The sequence below is a fragment of the Drosophila willistoni genome, unplaced genomic scaffold (genome assembly GCF_018902025.1).
Source record: "Drosophila willistoni isolate 14030-0811.24 unplaced genomic scaffold, UCI_dwil_1.1 Seg714, whole genome shotgun sequence".
In the NCBI taxonomy this organism is placed as follows: domain Eukaryota; kingdom Metazoa; phylum Arthropoda; class Insecta; order Diptera; family Drosophilidae; genus Drosophila; species Drosophila willistoni.
This window is the reverse complement of record NW_025814623.1, coordinates 7,705-27,861: the sequence shown is the minus strand read 5'-3', so window position 1 is coordinate 27,861 and position 20,157 is coordinate 7,705. Positions and strand designations below refer to the sequence as shown.

The window sequence follows — 20,157 nt, the reverse complement described above, 5'->3', positions numbered from 1 at the left end:
TATACATATATATCCAATAATATACCATATGCTTTAATATTTCGTAAAATATTAAAACAACTTATTTAGCATAGTCTTACAACCCTCAACCATATGTAGTCCAAGCAGCACTCTAAAATTAATTAAAGTACCATAACAGCATGGACTGCGATATGCGTTCAAAATGTCGATGTTCATGTGTCCTGCAGCTCACACGATGACGCACAGTTTGCTGCGTTCTTCATCGACCCATGAGCCGAGTGATCCACCGCTTAGAGTGATTATTAAATTGTTTGTTTATTTCATTACGTCAATAATATTTTTATTGAAAGAAATTAAAAATACACCATTTACTGGCATATATCAATTCCTTCAATAAAATCTTACCCCAAACGAATGCTGCGAAATGTCTTAGTTAACATGAGTGATTGAATACTGGACTTGACAAAATTTAAAAACTTGAAATTTAAAGTAAACTATCAATTTATGTAAAACGTTAACCTTAAATGCAGGTACAACATTGTACATTTGGGATGTTGCTTTAACCAATGTATGCCCAAACCAACAATGGCCAATACATTACGCAACGCCTGTATATTATGGTACATATACACGCAGATAAATAAAGATATACAAAAATCATTGAATAGGGATTCCCGGAGAGAAGGAAAATAACCCAATCTTCATTCGTTGAATTCAAAATATTAACTGATTTTATTTCAAGAATTGTTGTGTATATAAATGAATTCTTAGACTCTAGGCAACAATTGTTCTTAAAAATACTTATTCTAATGACCCACGCTTTCGGGGTTTGAAAATTGTTTATATTTCATGCTCAGCGTTGGCTACTTGATACCGCGCCACTGTTACAATCTTAAGTGTTTTCCACAGAGTGTGGATGCATGTTTTGTTTGGTTTTAAGCAATAATTGTCATATGAATCTTTATGACTTATTTTTGTGTTATGTTTTTGTTTCGTTTTGTATATTTCTTGGTGCATCTGATTTGGTGAAGCCATTTCAGATGAACACGATGTTTAATCTTAAACATTCTGCAAAGGGCCGTCAAATGCGACGATTTGGATTCTTTTATTTTTATTAAGTTGTCTTAAAAAAATTATTATTATTAATATTATCATTAGTAAGATAATTGTTTTTAGAGAAGCATAAAAGCTACATGTTGGACTGACTTTCTATTCTTTCCTATTCTGCCGTATGGTTTACTAAATTGGCTTCTACTAAATTTTATATTATATTTGGCAAATTACTGATATCGCCCAAATGCTTTATAATTTCTGTTTCGGGATATCTACCCACTCCTGATATGTATTACTGTGTTGACCTCTAGCCTTTTTATATGGTGTAAACTTTAAAGACCTACTACCTCTACCTTTCGGTTTAAGCCAATGTGGCTTTCGCTCCACTGTTTTGACATTTCGCTGATAGCTGAACTTTGAGCGGTTATTCTGCTTTAATGTTGTCCCTCTATTTTATACCTGTTGTTTTTCTAATACAGACTCGGACAATTTTTTAACGGAATCTTTTTTTACATTATTTTTTAAATTATCTTTATCTATTTCTACCATTGCCATTGGAACATTCCTTTTTTGTATTGGCTCTGGGATATATAATTTTTCTTCCCCAGTTTTTACTTTACCTCCAATGTGAGGTCCTGCCGGGGGCCATAAACTTATTTTTTGAGTTTTGTTGTTGAGTTTGTTTGGCATTGTATTTTTTTCATTTTGAGATTTACTTTTTTTGTTCTCCCAACGTTGCTTAAAACCTGTGACATCTATTGTTGTTGCCACTACAGATTTATTCTGATTTGATTCGGTGATCCAACCAAATTGAGTATTTTGACCTAGCAGGACATCAATCTTTCTAATTCCCCCTTTTAAGATGTGGGTATAAACGTTTACCCCCATTATTATATCAACCTTACCAGGTTTATTAAAAGAAGGATCAGCCAGCACGTAAGTTTGCCATTTTGACATATCCACGTTTGCTATTTTTAATGGAAGAGCTTTCATTAACTTTGGCAACACAATTGCCTCTACCTTAAGATGCCTTTTCCAGGGATTTCGCGTCTTTACATCTATTTTTACCTTATATTTTGATTTTTTGGCTTTAATTGAGGACAGGCCACTTATTTCTGTATTTTGTTTAATTTTAAGTAATTTTAATATTTGAGCGGCCTCTTCGGACAAAATGGTGCTCTGTGAACCACAATCAATAAGGGCTCTTAGAGTCTTATATCCCCCATTTACATTTTTTACTTGTATTACAGCTGTGGCCAACAGTGTTGGTTGTGCCGTTACACAAGTATTAATACTCTCCTGTTTTTCTTCAAAATGGAGTAAGGTATGGTGTCCCTTACTGCACAATGAACAGACCATTTCATTAGTGGTTCAAGCATCTTGTGCACAGGTGTACTTTTTTAGCTGTTTCATACCTCTCCTCATACGCTTTATGCCCGGCAATTTTGCAAATCGGACATTTAGCTTCGAGTTCCGCATAATTTAAAACAGTTTGTAGCGGTTTTTTCTCTTCTTCGCTCATGGCACTTAGCGAGCAATATCTTTGCTCCAAGTATTCCATGACATCAGATAGTTTTGAATTTCCCTTGTTTTTCTAATTTGGCTCTCATACAATTGTAGAGCGTCTCTATCTATGTGTTGAGCGAATATTACGTCAACTTCATCGGATAAATTTGCTTTAATTTTAATTAAGTGAATTGACTCATTAATTATGTCAATCACATCCCTAACATTTTTCGCGGATTCATTGTTGATCATCGGTAAATCAACGATCCGACTTAATTGTTCGGAAAATACCCTCCGATTGTTTTCATAGCGCTTGGTTAAGAGTTCCCAAGCGGCTTTATAATTGTCAGATGAACCTGACAGTAAATGAGCCACCATGCTCCTCGCTTCTCCCTTTAATGCGGATTTTAAATAATTGAATTTAAGAGTAAGACTTAAATCTTCTCTATTCTCAAATAATTCTGCAAATAACTCTACAAACAGGTCCCATTCTCTTGGCTCTCCAGAGAATGTGGGTACCTGAATCTTTGGCAACACCGGTAGTTCGGCTCTCACGGTTACATTCTCAATCTTAACATTTTCCTTATTGCTCATTTTCATTTCTAGCATTGACAATGAATTTCGGACATCAAGTTGTAAATCATCCATTATATTCTTAACTTTTGCATCACTTGTTAATACTTGACATGAAATAATGTTAATACTCATATGAATCTTTATGACTTATTTTTGTGTTATGTTTTTGTTTCGTTCTGTATATTTCTTGGTGCATCTGATTTAGTTAAGCCATTTCAGATGAACACGATGTTTAATCTTAAACAATCATTTTCAATCTCCGATCGGAATACATAATTTAAGAAGAGTTAATATATTTTTTTCTACCGTCAATTGTTATATATTTATACTCAATTTACTTTATTTAAATTTAATTTAATTTTTCAAATCAAATATTGTAGTAAATCGACTTCCACTGATCAGATTTAATAATAATAATAATCAATTTCATTTTCATTTTATGCTCTCATCTTCAATTTCATTTTCATTTTATATATATTTATATTAATTTGGTATTTATTTATTTTAATAACGGTTGGAAAATACAATAATTATCCTTCCGCAGGTTCACCTACGGAAACCTTGTTACGACTTTTACTTCCTCTAAATAATCAAACAAACCTAACACGCAAGGCGTCACAGTGATCACGTCCGGAGACCTCACTAAATAATTCAATCGGTAGTAACGACGGGCGGTGTGCACAAAGGGCAGGGACGTAATCAATGCGAGTTAATGACTCACACTTACTAGGAATTCCAAGTTCATGTGAACAGTTTCAGTTCACAATCCCAAACATGAAAGTGGTTCAGCGGTTTACCCGGACCTCTCGGTCTAGGAAATACACGTTGGTACTTTTATTGTAGCCACGAACTAAGAACGGCCATGCACCACCACCCATAGATTCGAGAAAGAGCTATCAATCTGTCATACACACTTATGTTCGGACCTGGTAAGTTTTCCCGTGTTGAGTCAAATTAAGCCGCAGGCTCCACTCCTGGTGGTGCCCTTCCGTCAATTCCTTTAAGTTTCAGCTTTGCAACCATACTTCCCCCGGAGCCCAAAAGCTTTGGTTTCCCGGGAAGCGACTGAGAGAGCCATAAAAGTAGCTACACCCACTTGCTAGCTGGCATCGTTTATGGTTAGAACTAGGGCGGTATCTGATCGCCTTCGAACCTCTAACTTTCGTTCTTGATTAATGAAAACATCTTTGGCGAATGCTTTCGCTTAAGTTAGTCTTACGACGGTCCAAGAATTTCACCTCTCGCGTCGTAATACTAATGCCCCCAAACTGCTTCTATTAATCATTACCTCTTGATCTGAAAACCAATGAAAGCAGAACAGAGGTCCTTTTTCATTATCCCATGCACAGAATATTCAGGCATTTGAAGCCTGCTTTAAGCACTCCAATTTGTTCAAAGTAATTGTACCGGCCCACAAAAACACTCGATTAAGAGCACTAATGTAGGTTTTAAATAGGAGGAATATATAAAAAATACAAGTACTTAATTACATATAAGAACTCCACCGATAATACGCTTACATACATAAAGGTATAGTACTAACTACAAATGTATGTACTACCCCGTATGAAGCACAAGTTCAACTACGAACGTTTTAACCGCAACAACTTTAATATACGCTATTGGAGCTGGAATTTCCGCGGCTGCTGGCACCAGACTTGCCCTCCAATTGGTCCTTGTTAAAGGATTAAAAGTATACTCATTCCAATTACAGGGCCTCGGATATGAGTCCTGTATTGTTATTTTTCGTCACTACCTCCCCGAGCTGGGAGTGGGTAATTTACGCGCCTGCTGCCTTCCTTAGATGTGGTAGCCGTTTCTCAGGCTCCCTCTCCGGAAACGAACCCTTATTCCCCGTTACCCGTTGCAACCATGGTAGTCCTAGATACTACCATCAAAAGTTGAAAGGGCAGACATTTGAAAGATCTGTCGTCGGTACAAGACCATACGATCTGCATGTTATCTAGAGTTCAACCAATATAACGATCAATTGATCGCTTGGTTTTAGTCTAATAAAAGCACACGTCCCAGAAGGTCTGTGTTTTAATTGCATGTATTAGCTCTAGAATTACCACAGTTATTCAAGTAACTGTTAACGATCTAAGGAACCATAACTGATATAATGAGCCTTTTGCGGTTTCACTATTAATTCGTGTGTACTTAGACATGCATGGCTTAGACATGCAGGCAATCATATAACTACTGGCAGGATCAACCAGAATAATGTTATTTATTAAATGTGTTGTTAAAATAACGATAAGTTTTATGATTTTTAACAAACACATACTTATAAATATTTAAATTATGATATATTTTTGAATAAAATAAATTAATCACATTTGCTTTAATTTTGCTCATTTCAAAAGAAAATAAACATTTGTATTTTGATATTAAATTTAAAATTTAACTTGAATTTGACATTTAATGCGTGAAATTATATATCAAGTAAAACCATCATTCACATTAAGTGAGATGAGTGTTTTATAATTATAAGAAATTAATTCAATAATAATAATTTGATTTCAATAATGGAAAAATTTTTGCTTTATATAAGTGACATATTATTTAAGTTGCAAACATAACAAGATTTATGATGCATACTTATTTACTCTTCTTATATAAAAGGTTAAAGATTATGAACAATTAAACTAAGAACTAAATGCCCATACCATCAAATTTCATTATAATATATAAATAAATAGACATTGCCGATTATAAATGCATAAGACATATGTGTTTAAGAATTTTACCAATATTACATAGTTTTTTTTTGTACTTTTTTTTTTTTTTTTTTAACGGGGATTTCCTATTTACATTCTGTCCGATTTGTGGACAATAAGTAAATTATGGGGCGTGACAGTGACTTAGGGAATTGAATTTTACAACAAATATAACAGACTATGATGTTTAGGCAAAATCATCGTTAAGGTTAGGGTATTTAGGGTTATGTTGGTGGGGGGAAGGGTGGCGTTGGTGGTGAGAGCCAGTGAGCTGATCACTCCTCGCGGTCTGGTAGGTCCAATGGATGGAGTCTTCTTAGGCGGCGGGTGGTAGTGCTGTTGTGTAGAAGATTTATGGCCAGCTGGTTGGGGTGCCTGTCGAGACGCTCCAGATGAGCCTTGCTGAGCCTAGCTATTTCGTCCTGAACCCAGGGCATTTTGAGTTCCTCGTGGATCTCTAAGTTGGTGGTGTATATATGCGCATTCGATATTATTCTGAGAGCCTTGTTCTGGAAGGTCTGAATGAGATCACAATTTTTGCGGCTGGCTGTACCCCAGATTGGAATCCCATATGTCCACATGGGCTTCATGATGGACTTATAAATAAGCATCTTCATGCGCAGCCGCAGTGTCGACCTTCTGCCTATGAGCCACATGTAGCTTTTGAGCCTTAAATCCAGCAATAGCCTCTTGTTTTTCAAGTGAGACTTCCAGGGCAGTCTCCTGTCCAGAGTGACACCCAGATATTTGGCATAGTCGGAAGAAGGTATTATGCATCCATCCAGCTGGACGGGGGGACAGTATCCTCTTTTTAGGGTGAATGTAACTTGTGCTGATTTCTCTGTGTTAACCGCCATGTTCCATCTTTGCAGCCATGCACCAGTGGAATCAATTTGCTTTTGCATTAGATTGCCAGCAGTCTGTGACGATTGATCCACGGTTAAAAAAGCAGTATCGTCTGCATACGTGGCTGTGAGCACTCTTGGGACTTCGGTTGTCGGCATGTCGGCATGTCGGCTGTGTACAGAGTGTACAAGACTGGGCCCAGAACGCAGATATTGCATCTCCGCATCTCACATAGAACATTCTGTCCTTAGGTAATGTGTAGCCATAGGTAATGTGGCGCTGGTAGTGCGATCTTCAATTTGTACAACAGCCCAATGTGCCAAACTCTGTCGAATGCCTTTTTGACGTCAAGAAAGACTGCGTTGCAGTATTTCTTCTCCTCAAATGGTTTCAGTATTTTGTCCGTGATCCTATGGCACTGCTCGGGTGTACCATGGCACTCTCTGAAGCCAAACTGTTGATCAGGGATCAAACCGGCCTCGTCCAGTGTTGATCGTACTCTACGCAAAAATAGCCTCTCAGCTATTTTGGAGAATACGGCCAACAAACTGATCAGACGATAGGAGGCGAGATTGGCTGCAGGTTTCCCAGGTTTTGGGATCAGGATTATTTCGGCGCACTTCCACTGGGTGGAAAAGTGTCCTATCAGGAAGCATTTGTTAATGATGTTTAGGAGGAGTTGAACAGCATTCGTCGGGACGGCTTTAATCGCTAGAACGTCTATACCATCATAGCCAGGGGATTTGGAGGCTTTCAGCTTGCCGATCTCTGATAGCAGTTCTTCAGAATCAACCGTCTCGATAGGAAGGGCCATTTGGCAGGGTATATCCAAAAAGTTCATCGTAAGCTCCGCATCGAGTTGGGAACATCTGTTGAAGGGTTTGAAGGTCTCTGACAAGTGGGTGGCGAAGGCTGCTGCCCTATCGCTGTCTGTGCGGCAGTTTGATGTTGATGTTTTTAGACAGCCGCCAAAGGTTGTACTGCTGGTCGCCAGGCTCGACTTTGTCCAGAAAGCTTTACAAAGAGTTCCGGCGGAGTCTGTGTAGGAGCTCTTTGAGGTGCTTGGCCGCTCTGTTGAAATCTGCCTTATCCCTGGGGTTGCGAGAATATTGCCACACACGACGAAGTCGCCTCTTTTCCGCAACCAGCGAAGATACCTCCGGGTTCCAGAGATGCGCGTTCCTACGTGGAACATTATTGGTATTTTGGTTGGAGTCGGAGTGGCTAGTGAGGCCGCATTGTGGATGCCACATACTCACTAAATCGACCATTTATGTTTGAAAGTACCACTCAATAATAAATTAACATTTTTTTCCCATACGATAAATGGCCGATATTAATATTTTTAATTTTTAGTAAATTTTTTTTCATATATATGGGCGATATTAAATAAATCCCATACGTTATGATATATTTTCATATGATATGAAAAATTTTAAATGTTGAGTAATTTTTTTTTTTTTCATATAAATATTAAATAAATCCCATACGTTATGATATATTTTCATATGATATGAGAAATTTTGAATGTTGAGTAAATTTTTTTTATCTTTCATATAAATATTAAATAAATCCCATACGTTATGATATATAAGTTAAGCACTTCTATCACAACTCATACCATAACATAGAAGCCATAAACCCAAGTCCGTCAACACATGCCCATTAACCGCATGCCCATTGGCCGACTCTATTTTATCATCACATGCAATACCCATTGGTCAACCCCACTCAATCGTCACATACCCATTTGTCGCATGATCGCCAATCTCAAGTAACAGTCCGATCGCTAGGATAAACAATAAGCCTGCACACCCACTTTCCCAGGCCTTAGAAGAATGGTGTCGGGTTCGGTACATACGCAGAATCACGCCACAAATTTCGGCAATAAACAAAGAATGGTCCTGAACACTTGTGTAAACAAAGAATGGTCCCACGCACTTAAAGTGGACTATTGAACTCAGCCAACGCCGCCGCCTGCGACGACGTCGATTACCCAAGCCTTCATCCAACATAATCGAACCATAGCAAATTAGTCTTGAGCCTAAGTACAAACCAACCGGTAACTTCGCTTAAACTCCGCCGAATTCGCTCACCAAAGTCAGCATCTTTCAGTTATAATTAAAACATACTGTTTTGTAATAAAAGCGACTTTATAAATAAAAATTCATTTTTTTAACCCGTGAGTGAAGGAAGTGTTTAATTGGCGCCCGAGCAGGGACCCTGCTAAATACAACGTGATCTTGAGTTAGTGAAAGATACCAGTGATTCGTGACCAAAAAACGCGTTAAAGGCCTTTAGAGTCAGTGAAACAAAAACACTATATCGAACTATACCACGAATCAGACAGGGTCATTTTAATCGCTGCGAATTCCTCTAAGACCAGTTCGGAGGAAAACTGAAAACCCAAAAGTGTTTGCAGGAGCGTTAGTACCTTCAACGTTGGAAAAGCGAGACCTCCTACAAACCGATCAGTAAAAAGCACCGAGGATGATAGCATTAATGTAAGTTAAGTGAAATAAATTTAAGCAAAAGTAAATCAAAATAAAAATTTTTATTGTGAAAACACAGTGGGTGAAAAAAATTGTGAACCAGGAGCGTTAGTACCTTCAACGTTGGAAAAGCGAGACCTCCTACAAACCGATCAGTAAAAAGCACCGAGGATGATAGCATTAATGTAAGTTAAGTGAAATAAATTTAAGCAAAAGTAAATCAAAATAAAAATTTTTATTGTGAAAACACAGTGGGTGAAAAAAATTGTGAATCAAGATCAAGAATCAACTCTTGTTAAAAAGAAAAGTAGAAGCTAAAAATTTTTTTTTATATAAAATCCTTAATTTAATTTTTTCCCCACTCGAAGAAGAAAAAGAAAATAATGAAAAATTAAGAAAGAAAATAGTAATAAGTAAAATTTAAAAAAGAAGAGAAAATAATTTTGAAATTTTGAAAAAAATATTTTTAAAAAAAACAACGGACTTGACCGCAAACCCTTTTTCGACCAACGCGTCTGCTATTTCTTGAGTAGGGACCGATGGCTCAATCCCCTTTAACACAACCTGGAGACCTTTACTGCTTTTTAGTTGGTAGGTATAGAAGTTGATGTTAGCATTACGGAGGTACTTTTCGATGATGCGGAAATTGTCCTCAGTTTGGGTTTGACATTTAATTTCTTTAATGTTACCCCTATTGAGTGGGGTTACAACAAAGTTATTTTCCCCTACTGTTTCTACTAGCTTCGAAATCAGGGCGCTGCAGTTGGCTCCACGGATGTATAAAGGGGGTGGTCTAGCTGATTTAACTTTATCTACAGCGCCGGCTTGATCGTCTTGCTGATCGGCAAGAATTTCAAAACGATTCCCGCTAAGGGGTGCTACTCGTTCATTTGGTTTGGTTATTTTCGGCGTATTGCCACTTTTTTTCTTTTGCGGGCTTAGCTTCCGCTTAGTTATTTTAATATATCTATCCATTCCAGTTTGGACAGAAGTCGTTGGGTTTACTATTGTAGTTGACTCTGGGCAACTTGTCGTTGTCGGCTTGAGGCAGGTAAATACTTCGGCAGACGTTGCAGTAGTTGCTGTCAACGAGCTGACGGTGCTGGTCGGTGCAATCGGTGACCCAGTTATCGATATTGATGGAGAAGCACACTGCTCTCTCCTCGGTAAGTTGCTGTTGATTGCTGAGTGGCTGGCACTTTCGGTGTTATTGCTTGCGTTAGCATTCAGTGGGGTCGGTGACACCACCAAAAAGTAAGCGTTGTTGCGTTGGACCGAGAGTCGACGCTCACGTTGTTGTTGTACAATTAGTTCTTGTAGCTGTTGCTGGTGAGGATCGAGAGAGCTCGGGCCCGAATTGGTGGACATGGCTTTTGTAAAAATTACCACTTTGTTGTTGTAACTTAGTATTTATTGCTATTAGAGCAATCTAATAGCAATATGATTGTAAATAGGCGTCTCTGAGGCGACTGAGAAAATTTTAAATGTTGAGTAAATTTTTTTTTTTCATATAAATATTAAATAAATCCCATACGTTATGATACATTTTCATATGATATAAAAAAAATTTTAAATGTTGAGTAAATTTTTTTTTTGCATATAAATATTAAATAAATCCCATACGTTATGACATATATTTTCATATGATATGAGAAATTTTGAATGTTGAGTAATTTTTTTTTTTCATATAAATGGGCGATATTAAATAAATCCCATACGTTGTGATATATATTTCATACGATATAAGAAATTTGAATGTTGAGTAAATTTTTTTTTTTTCATATAAATATTAAATAAATCCCATACGTTATGATATATCTTTTCATATGATATGAGAAATTTTGAATGTTGAGTAAATTTTTAATTTTCATATAAATGGGCGATATTAAATAAATCGCATACGTTATGATATATATATTCGTCGCTACTACCGATTGAATTATTTAGTGAGGTCTCCGGACGTGATCACTGTGACGCCTTGCGTGTTACGGTTGTTTCGCAAAATGTCATCTGTTCCAGGCACCACCTTTGTAACTTTCACCTTCTTGGGACGCTCCTTGAATGTGCCCTTCAGCTTGGCCACAATATCCGAATCGGATTTGGAGTATGCAATGCGCATGGGTTTGTCATAGAAGGGGAAACCCTGCATTGTCCGAAGGGCATTTGAAGCGCTGCCAATTTCCTTAAAAACTAATGTTTTTTTTCTAGTTCTAACCATAAACGATGCCAGCTAGCAATTGGGTGTAGCTACTTTTATGGCTCTCTCAGTCGCTTCCCGGGAAACCAAAGCTTTTGGGCTCCGGGGGAAGTATGGTTGCAAAGCTGAAACTTAAAGGAGTAGATTTATATATAATCTTTCCCCAAGATTGGTTACTTTTATGGGCTTTGTCTTTTGAAGCAGTTCCTGCTTTGTTATCGGCCATGAAAGCCTGAAACTTAGCGAACATTTCTTGTTCTCCAGACATGGAGGCGAGAATCATCCATGTCTACCACCTGTAGACACCTCCTTGGGCGTTCCTCCCCCATCTGGCAAATATTTAGCAAAAACCGCCAGCGTGGAGAAGAACGATCCGCTTTACGCGGAAGCTTACTTTCCCGCCCCAAATTTCTTTTTTTTTTTTTTTTTTTTTTTTTTTTTTTAAAATTATTGGTTATCCACAATCGTTTCCCAACGATCCCATTTCGTTATCCACAATCGTTTCCTTTATCCCCGACGGAACTACTTTTTAGTATTGCTTCATCAGGGGGAAACTCGACCTACGTCGGGGTTCGAACTCGAGAACAACAGAATTGTAGATTTAGTAGGTCTCCACTGAGCCACCGACTATTTACTTTCAAGTAGTTTCAACTAGGATAATAATAGTCCTTGACCAAAAATTTCAATTGCACAAACCCACAAAACATTCAAAAACAACAAATCAAGTAAAAAAACGGTTGAGGAGCTGACACCACCAGAGGGGGCAGATACTCATTGCTAATGGGAGCTGGACCATGCGAATGACCGCCATGACCACCATGGCCGCCCTCCTCGTGGATGACCTGAATGGTTTTCACTTCCTCGTGATGGCCACCGCCGACTTTGTTACGACTTTTACTTCCTCTAAATAATCAAGTTCGGTCAACTTTTGCGAAACAACCGTAACACGCAAGGCGTCACAGTGATCACGTCCGGAGACCTCACTAAATAATTCAATCGGTAGTAGCGATTTAACAATTTAGTGTTAAATTGTGGTAGATACATTCAGAGTTTGTACAACTAATTGTAAGAGTAATAAAAGAATTCTTAACGACGATCCGTTTTGCCAGTGCCTACCCAATCCACCACGGATTGCCATATGTTAACGTTTGATCAAATTTAATAATTGTCCCTTGGATAGATCTTAAATAAAGTAAACAGAACCAAAAAAAAAAAAAAAAAAAAAAAAATATAAATGGGCAATATTAAATAAATATATTAAATAGATATATTTTCATATGATATGAACAATTTTAAATTTTGTTTAAGAATAAACATCGGGTTCATCTGAAGCGGCTTCACCAAATCAGATGCACTAAAGAAAATATAATACAACTGTACTTTGTCACAAAACAACTAACCTAGCATATGACTAGAAATACAATCAGCCACACATGTTGTGGGAACAAACACTTGTAATTGTAAACTAACCCAAACGATCACAACGGCAGGATGTCAAGTGGCCGACGCCGTGCCCAAAATAATAATAATTTTTCAACCCCCGAATGCGTGGGGTGAGTCGTACTAGAATAAGATCTACTTAAGAACAATTGTTACCTACTAGAGCCTAAGATTTCCTATATAAACTCCGTACTTTAGTAAATAAAATCAGTTCATATTTTGAATTCAACGAATGAAGATCGGGTTATTTTCCTTCTCCCGGAATCCCTATTCATTTTGGTCCTTCGAGAAAAAGGAACTCTGTAGTTTTCCCCCACCAGTGGTAAGAGACTCAGAGAATGAATCAGCTCCTTAAGGTCTGAATTCTTACGATAAGATCAGATAAAGGTAGCAAAATAAAAAACTCTTGTTTTCCCCCACCAGTGGTAAGAGACAGAGTATAATATAAAAGCAAAATATTGCTTAATAAATAAAAAAGTGCGTGCGACCGAAGATATAAAGGCAGTTTGGCTAGTCGAGCAACTGCAATAATTTCGGCGGCGGTGAAGAAAAAAATATAAAGTTGGTGTGTGGCTAAGTCGAAGCCCACATATATATATAAAGTGAAAAAAAAAATATAAAGTTGGTGTGTGGCGTATTCGAAGCCCTAATATCGAAAAAAGTGAACTATATGTAGTTGCAAATTGCCAACTACCAAAAGCAGCAGAGCAACAAGATAGTTGCAAAGGAGAGGCCGCTGGAGAATATACATTGCCAATAGAAGAAAGTCTGGTGCGATGACCGGCACCGGTACCGCCTGAGCCCATAGGCCCTGGACAACAGCAGCTGATCGAGATAGAAAACAAAAAGGCGAGCAAACTTTCGCTACGCAGTGGCAGACAAGCAGCGGCAGATAACTCTACTTGGCGGACAACAGTGGCGAACGGTGTCTACAACAGGATCATCAGATAAGATATAAATTAAAATAGTTTATATTATATTATATTATTAATATTATATTATTATATATACTTATACTCTTATACCAATATCCTAATATTTGAATAAGACAAAAATGTTCCCCACAAAAACTGAAAAACTATTAGCGAAGCAACACGAGTTGCATAAAAGATTAAAAAGCTAGAAGAGTTAGATGCTAGTAAGTTTACTAGCAAGATTATTAACGAAGTAAATGAGATACAGAAGCTATGGATTAGTTACCATAGTCAAATGCTAGAGAGTGGTGTAACTCAACACTACTATTTCACAGATGGGAAGTATGAGGAAGGTTTAGATATGGCAGCCAAATTACTAGCCAAAGGAGAGTCTAGCAGGCAGAGCACTGTTGTTTCTGAAACCATTGAAGCAGATGCAACAATGTCAGAAAATGTTGAGGGCAGCAACGGAGAGTCGCGGGGAAACGCGACCTCCAGTATTGAGAACCAGGAAAAGTTTGAAGAAAAGGTTCGTCATCTCCAGCAATATTTGGAGATGGTGAGCAAAGATTTACGTACGATAGACAATAGAACAGGCGAAATGTATATTAAGAAAATAAAATTCTTGTTCAGGAAGGTACAAGTGTGCCAAGCTTATACACATGAATTATACAGAGATAATGAAACATTTAAAGAGGTCATAGAAGAATTGGAGTTCGACCTTCAGAATACCTTGGTAGCATTAGAAGAGAAAATAAAGGATCAGAAAAATTTGAAAGTTGAGAATGTTACCGTGGGAGGCGAACTACCGGTGTTGCCAAAAATACAGGTACCCACATTTTCTGGAGAACCTAGAGAATGGGACCTGTTTGTGGAACTATTTGCGGAATTAATTGAAAAAAGAGAGGATTTAAGTCTTACTCTTAAATTCAATTATTTAAAATCCGCATTAAAGGGAGAAGCGAGGAGCATGGTGGCTCATTTACTGTCAGGTTCAGCTGACAATTATAGTGCCGCTTGGGAACTATTAACCAAGCGGTATGAAAATAATCGGAGGGTATTTTCCGAACAATTAAGTCGGATCGTTGATTTACCGATGATCAACAATGAATCCGCAAAAAGTGTAAAAGGAGTGATTGACATAGTTAATGAGTCAATACACTTAATTAAAATTAAAGCAAATTTGTCCGATGAAGTTGACGTAGTATTCGCTCAACTGCTGCTAAGGAAATTTGACAGAGAGGCTCTACAGTTGTATGAGAGCCAAGTTAGAAAAACAAGGGAAATTCAACAGCTATCTGATGTCATGGAATACTTGGAGCAAAGATATTGCTCGCTAAGTGCCATGAGAAAGGAAGAGAAAAAACCGTTACAAAAAACGTGGGTTGCGGGTTCCAAAGATGGTTGTCCGATCTGCAAAGGTCCCTGGCATAGCGCATTTCTGTGCTATAAGTTTAAAGCGCTAACACCTAAAGAAAGGGTGGAAATAGCCAAAAAATTGCAACTGTGTACACGTTGCTTGAAGCATTCAAGCAACAAGAGATGCACTAATGAAATGGTCTGCTCATTGTGCAGCAAGGGACACCATACCCTTCTTCACTTTGGGGAAAAACAGGCGAAGGTGAATACTTGTGTAACGGCAGAGCAAAAATTGTTGGCCACAGCCCTAATACAAGTTAAAAAAATAAATGGAGAATATGAAACATTAAGAGCCTTGATTGATAATGGATCTCAAAGCACTATTTTATCTGAAGAAGCCGCTCAAATGTTAAAGTTACCCAAGATCAAGAAACAAACGGAAATAAGTGGCGTATCTTCGACAAAACCTAGAACCTCGAAGTATAGGGTAAATATTGAAATGAAGACGCGTGATTCTGAAATAGAACTTATTAAGGTTGAAGCAATTGTATTGCCTCAATTAATGAAAGCTCTTCCGTTAAAAATAGCAAACGTGGATATGTCAAAATGGCATACTTACGTGCTAGCTGACCCCACCTTTAATAAACCTGGTAGGGTCGATATGATAATAGGGATAGACGTATACACCCACATCTTAAAAAGTGGAGTTGCCAAGATTAATGGCCTGCTAGGACAAAATACTCAATTTGGCTGGATCGTATCGGGATGTACGAAGTCAAAAGGAGATGAGTCTATAGTAGCTACAACAATAGATATTACAGATATGGAGCGGTTTTGGGAAATGGAGGCAGATGAAAAAGATGATACAGAAGCTAGCGAATGTGAAGAAAATTTCAACAAGACGACTATGATTGATGCCTCAGGAAGATATGTAGTAACGATTCCGTTTAAGCAAGAAAGGGAATTAGGTGACTCGAAGGCGCAGGCAACTGCGCGATTTCTTAACTTGGAGAAAAAGTTTCAGAAAAATCCAAAATTTAAGGAGGAGTATGAAAAATTCATTAACGAATATTTGGAGTTGGGCCATATGGTCGAAACTAAGGATGAAGGTGCGTATTACCTGCCACATCAAGCAGTAGTAAAAGAAGCAAGTCTGACAACTAAATTAAGAGTTGTATTTGACGCTTCCGCGAAAACCACGAATAACAGAAGTCTTAATGATGTGATGTGGATCGGGCCGCGGCTTCAAAAAGACATATTCGACATAATAGTAAAGTGGCGAAAATGGCAGTACGTAGCATCTGCAGATATTGAAAAAATGTATCGGCAGATAAACATTGATATAAACGATCAAAAATATTTGCATATTTTATGGAGAAATTCACCGCAGAGAAAATTAAGAATATATAAATTGACAACAGTAACATACGGTACGGCATCAGCACCTTATTTGGCTACAAGGGTACTTGCAGAGATAGCAAACAGATGTCAGGATAAAGTGATTAGGGAAATTATCCGAGATGAATTCTACATGGATGATTTAATGACTGGAGGTAATACAGTACAAGAATCAAAACACAAAGTTCAGCAGGTCTCCAGAGAGCTGGAAAAAGCAGGAATGAATTTGAGAAAATGGATTTCGAATAAGGCCGAAATTGTTGAAGAGGTTATTGATACAGGCGATAATAAAGTATTAAAAATTGATGAGAACGAGGCAATTAAAACCTTGGGGTTACAGTGGGAACCAATTAAAGACGAATTTAAGTTTAAGGTACACTGTGACGAGAGCAGAAAGGTGAATAAAAGAGGTGTGCTATCCACACTAGCCAAGATTTATGATCCACTAGGTTGGCTAGCACCTGTAACGGTAATAGGCAAGTTATTTATGCAGAAGTTGTGGCTAGCAGAGCAAAATTGGGATCAAGAGTTGTCCGATAACGAAACAACAGAATGGAAATACTTCAGGGATAATTTGGTCTATCTGGAAGAAGTCAGATTACCCCGATGGATCAAGACACAGCCTAATATGTTGTTACAGATTCATGGTTTTGCTGACGCTTCAGAAAAGGCATATGCTGCGGTGGTATATGCTAAAGTAGGTGAGGCAGTTACTTTAATAGCCAGCAAGAACAAAGTTAATCCAATCAAAAATAGGAAGACTATTCCTAAATTAGAATTATGTGCAGCACACTTGCTGTCGCAATTACTACAAAGAGTCCAGCAATCTATTGCTGCTCCTTCTGAAATATACGCTTGGAGTGACTCTACTATTACGCTGTGCTGGATAAAGAACGGTGCTAGTAAAGAAAAATTCGTAAGGCGTCGCATAGAGGATATTCTAAAAATCAGAGAAATAACGTGGAACCATGTAAAATCTGAAGATAACCCTGCAGATGTAGCTTCAAGGGGTATTTGTCCAAATAAGTTAAAAGATTGTGAATTGTGGTGGAATGGGCCAAGGTGGCTCGGTGAGGCAAAAGATAAATGGCCTAAACAAAAAACAGACGATGACAAGATTATGATAAATTCCGTACTATTAAATACGGAGAGTAGTATTATGCAGGAGCTTATTGAAAAGTATTCCTGTATGAATAAGCTGGCCAGAATTACAGCATATGTGTTAAGATTTATTGGCATTAAAAAAAGAGATAAAGTGTACCCATCATACTTAACCGTCAATGAGCTTAAGAATGCTAAAAATTTATAATTAAACAGCAACAGGCATATCAATTTAGCAGAGAGATATCATGTCTTACGCAAAACAAGCAAATTGACATGAAAAGCAAAATTTTAAGCTTAAATCCATTTTTGGATAACGATGGAATATTACGCGTTGGGGGAAGATTGCAAAATGCCAACATATGTTTTGATACTAAACATCCTGTGATTTTGGATAAATCACATCTTACAATGCTGTTGATTAAAGATGCTCATAAGGAAACCTTACACGGAGGAATTAACCTTATGAGAAGCCAAATTCAAAGGAAATTTTGGATTTTCGGATTGAGAAACGCCCTTAAAAAATACCTAAGGGAATGCGTCACATGTGCCAGATACCGCCAAGTAACTGCGGAGCAAATTATGGGTAACCTGCCCAAAAATAGGGTAACGGTGTCATCCCCATTTCATAACACGGGGATTGATTTTGCCGGTCCATATCATATAAGGTGCTCAAAAAACCGGGGACAAAAAACATTCAAAGGATACATAGCTGTATTCGTTTGCTTGTCGACTAAGGCAATGCATTTAGAAGTTGTTAGTGACTTGACAACTGATGCCTTCCTAGCAGCATTTCGAAGATTTGTTGCAAGACGGGGTAAATGCGCTAACATTTATTCTGATAATGGTACAAATTTTGTAGGTGCGGCTAGGAGGCTTGATGAAGAATTCAAAAAAGCAGTTCAAGACAACGTTCAGGTGGCCCCTGTGCTAGAGCGAGAACAGATTAGCTGGCATTTTAGCCCCCCGGCAGGACCCCACTTCGGAGGTATATGGGAAGCTGGGGTAAAGTCGGTTAAGTATCACCTGAAAAGAGTTATAGGAGACAGTAACCTCACATATGAGGAACTGGCAACATTGTTGTGCCAAATAGAAGCCGTGTTAAACTCACGTCCGTTGTATACGACGGGTGAAGATATGGACAACAACGAGGTGTTAACTCCCGGTCATTTCTTAATTGGAAGACCTACATTAGAAGCAGCCGAGTCCATATCAGAAGAAAAAATTGGAAATTTAGACAGATGGAAATTAATTCAGAAAATGAAAAAAGATTTCTGGTTAAAATGGAAAGACGAATATCTATATACTCTCCAGCAAAGGAATAAGTGGCGACGAACCACAGAAAACTTAGAGAATGGACAGGTCGTCCTGATCAAAGATGAGAATTGTCACCCAGCCAGGTGGCCTCTGGGCAAGATTGAGGAAATTCACAAAGGCAGGGATGATAAAGTAAGAGTGGTAAAAGTCAAATTGCAGGAAGGGTCAATTACAAGGCCTATTAGTAAAATCTGTCCACTTGTTGGGGTAAAATCATCCGAAGACGTTGAGGAGAAGCCATATCGGAAAAGTACCAGATTCTGTAATCTGTCCAAAGTAGGAAACGTAATGATGTTAGCAATGTTGGTGCTGCTTTGTCAACTTTCGAATGCAGCAAGCATTAAAGATAATCGACCAAAAATTACGGTAAAAGAACTAAACGCAACAGCCGCATTATACTTAGATCCAATGGGTGAAGTGGAAGTAGTAGCGTCCTCATGGGATCTGGTTATATACTATGACATGTCGGCCTACTTTGAAATGCTCAGTCAAGGTGACAGAATGATTCCCAAATTGAGGGATTTATGTCAAAAATTGTATAATTTCGAAGACCAGTGCCATTTTGTATTAAACAGCACGGTAAAACGAATTACGGAAATCGAAGCAAATAATAGATTGTTCATGAGTCAAAATAAGCCAAGAAGCAAACGAGCACCGTTTGAATTCATGGGTTCACTGTACCATATATTATTTGGCATCATGGATGCGGATGACAGGGTGCAGATGGAAGAAAACATGAGAAGTTTACTGACAAATCAGCAAAACTTGAAACATCTAGAAGAAAAGCAGACATCGATAGTAGACTCTACGGCAAACATTCTTAAGACAACTATAGATGAAATAAATGATAATTTTCATAACATGAACAACCGAATCGAAAATATGACAGAATTACTGAAAGAAAGCTATTACGTATATAGAGAATCCATCCAGTTCTTCATGATTGTAAGGCAATTAAGTTCCGTGGTTGATGAATGTGAAAAAATTCAGACAGGAATTATAAATCTTTTAATAGACATCAACCATGGTAGGTTGAACCCTAATATTTTAAAACCAAGCCAAATGAAATTGGAAATAACAAAAATAAAGGACAAGTTGTCCGAAGCATTAGTGCTACCAGGTAAAAGGACAGGTACTGAGTTAAGAGATATATATACGCTGTTGACGGCCAAGGGTATTTTCATAGATAGAAAAATAATTATAAATGCAAAAATACCACTGTTTGGTAGACACCCGTCTTTTCTTTATAAAGTTATTCCAGTGCCTGTACGATTGAA

At 37.8% G+C, this 20,157-nt stretch overlaps 1 pseudogene; it reads right to left on the bottom strand.

Annotated features, from left to right (window-relative positions):
* Window positions 1-79: 79 nt before the first annotated feature.
* Window positions 80-259, bottom strand: LOC6646841 (annotated as a pseudogene).
* Between the last annotated feature and the right edge of the window lie 19,898 nt (window positions 260-20,157).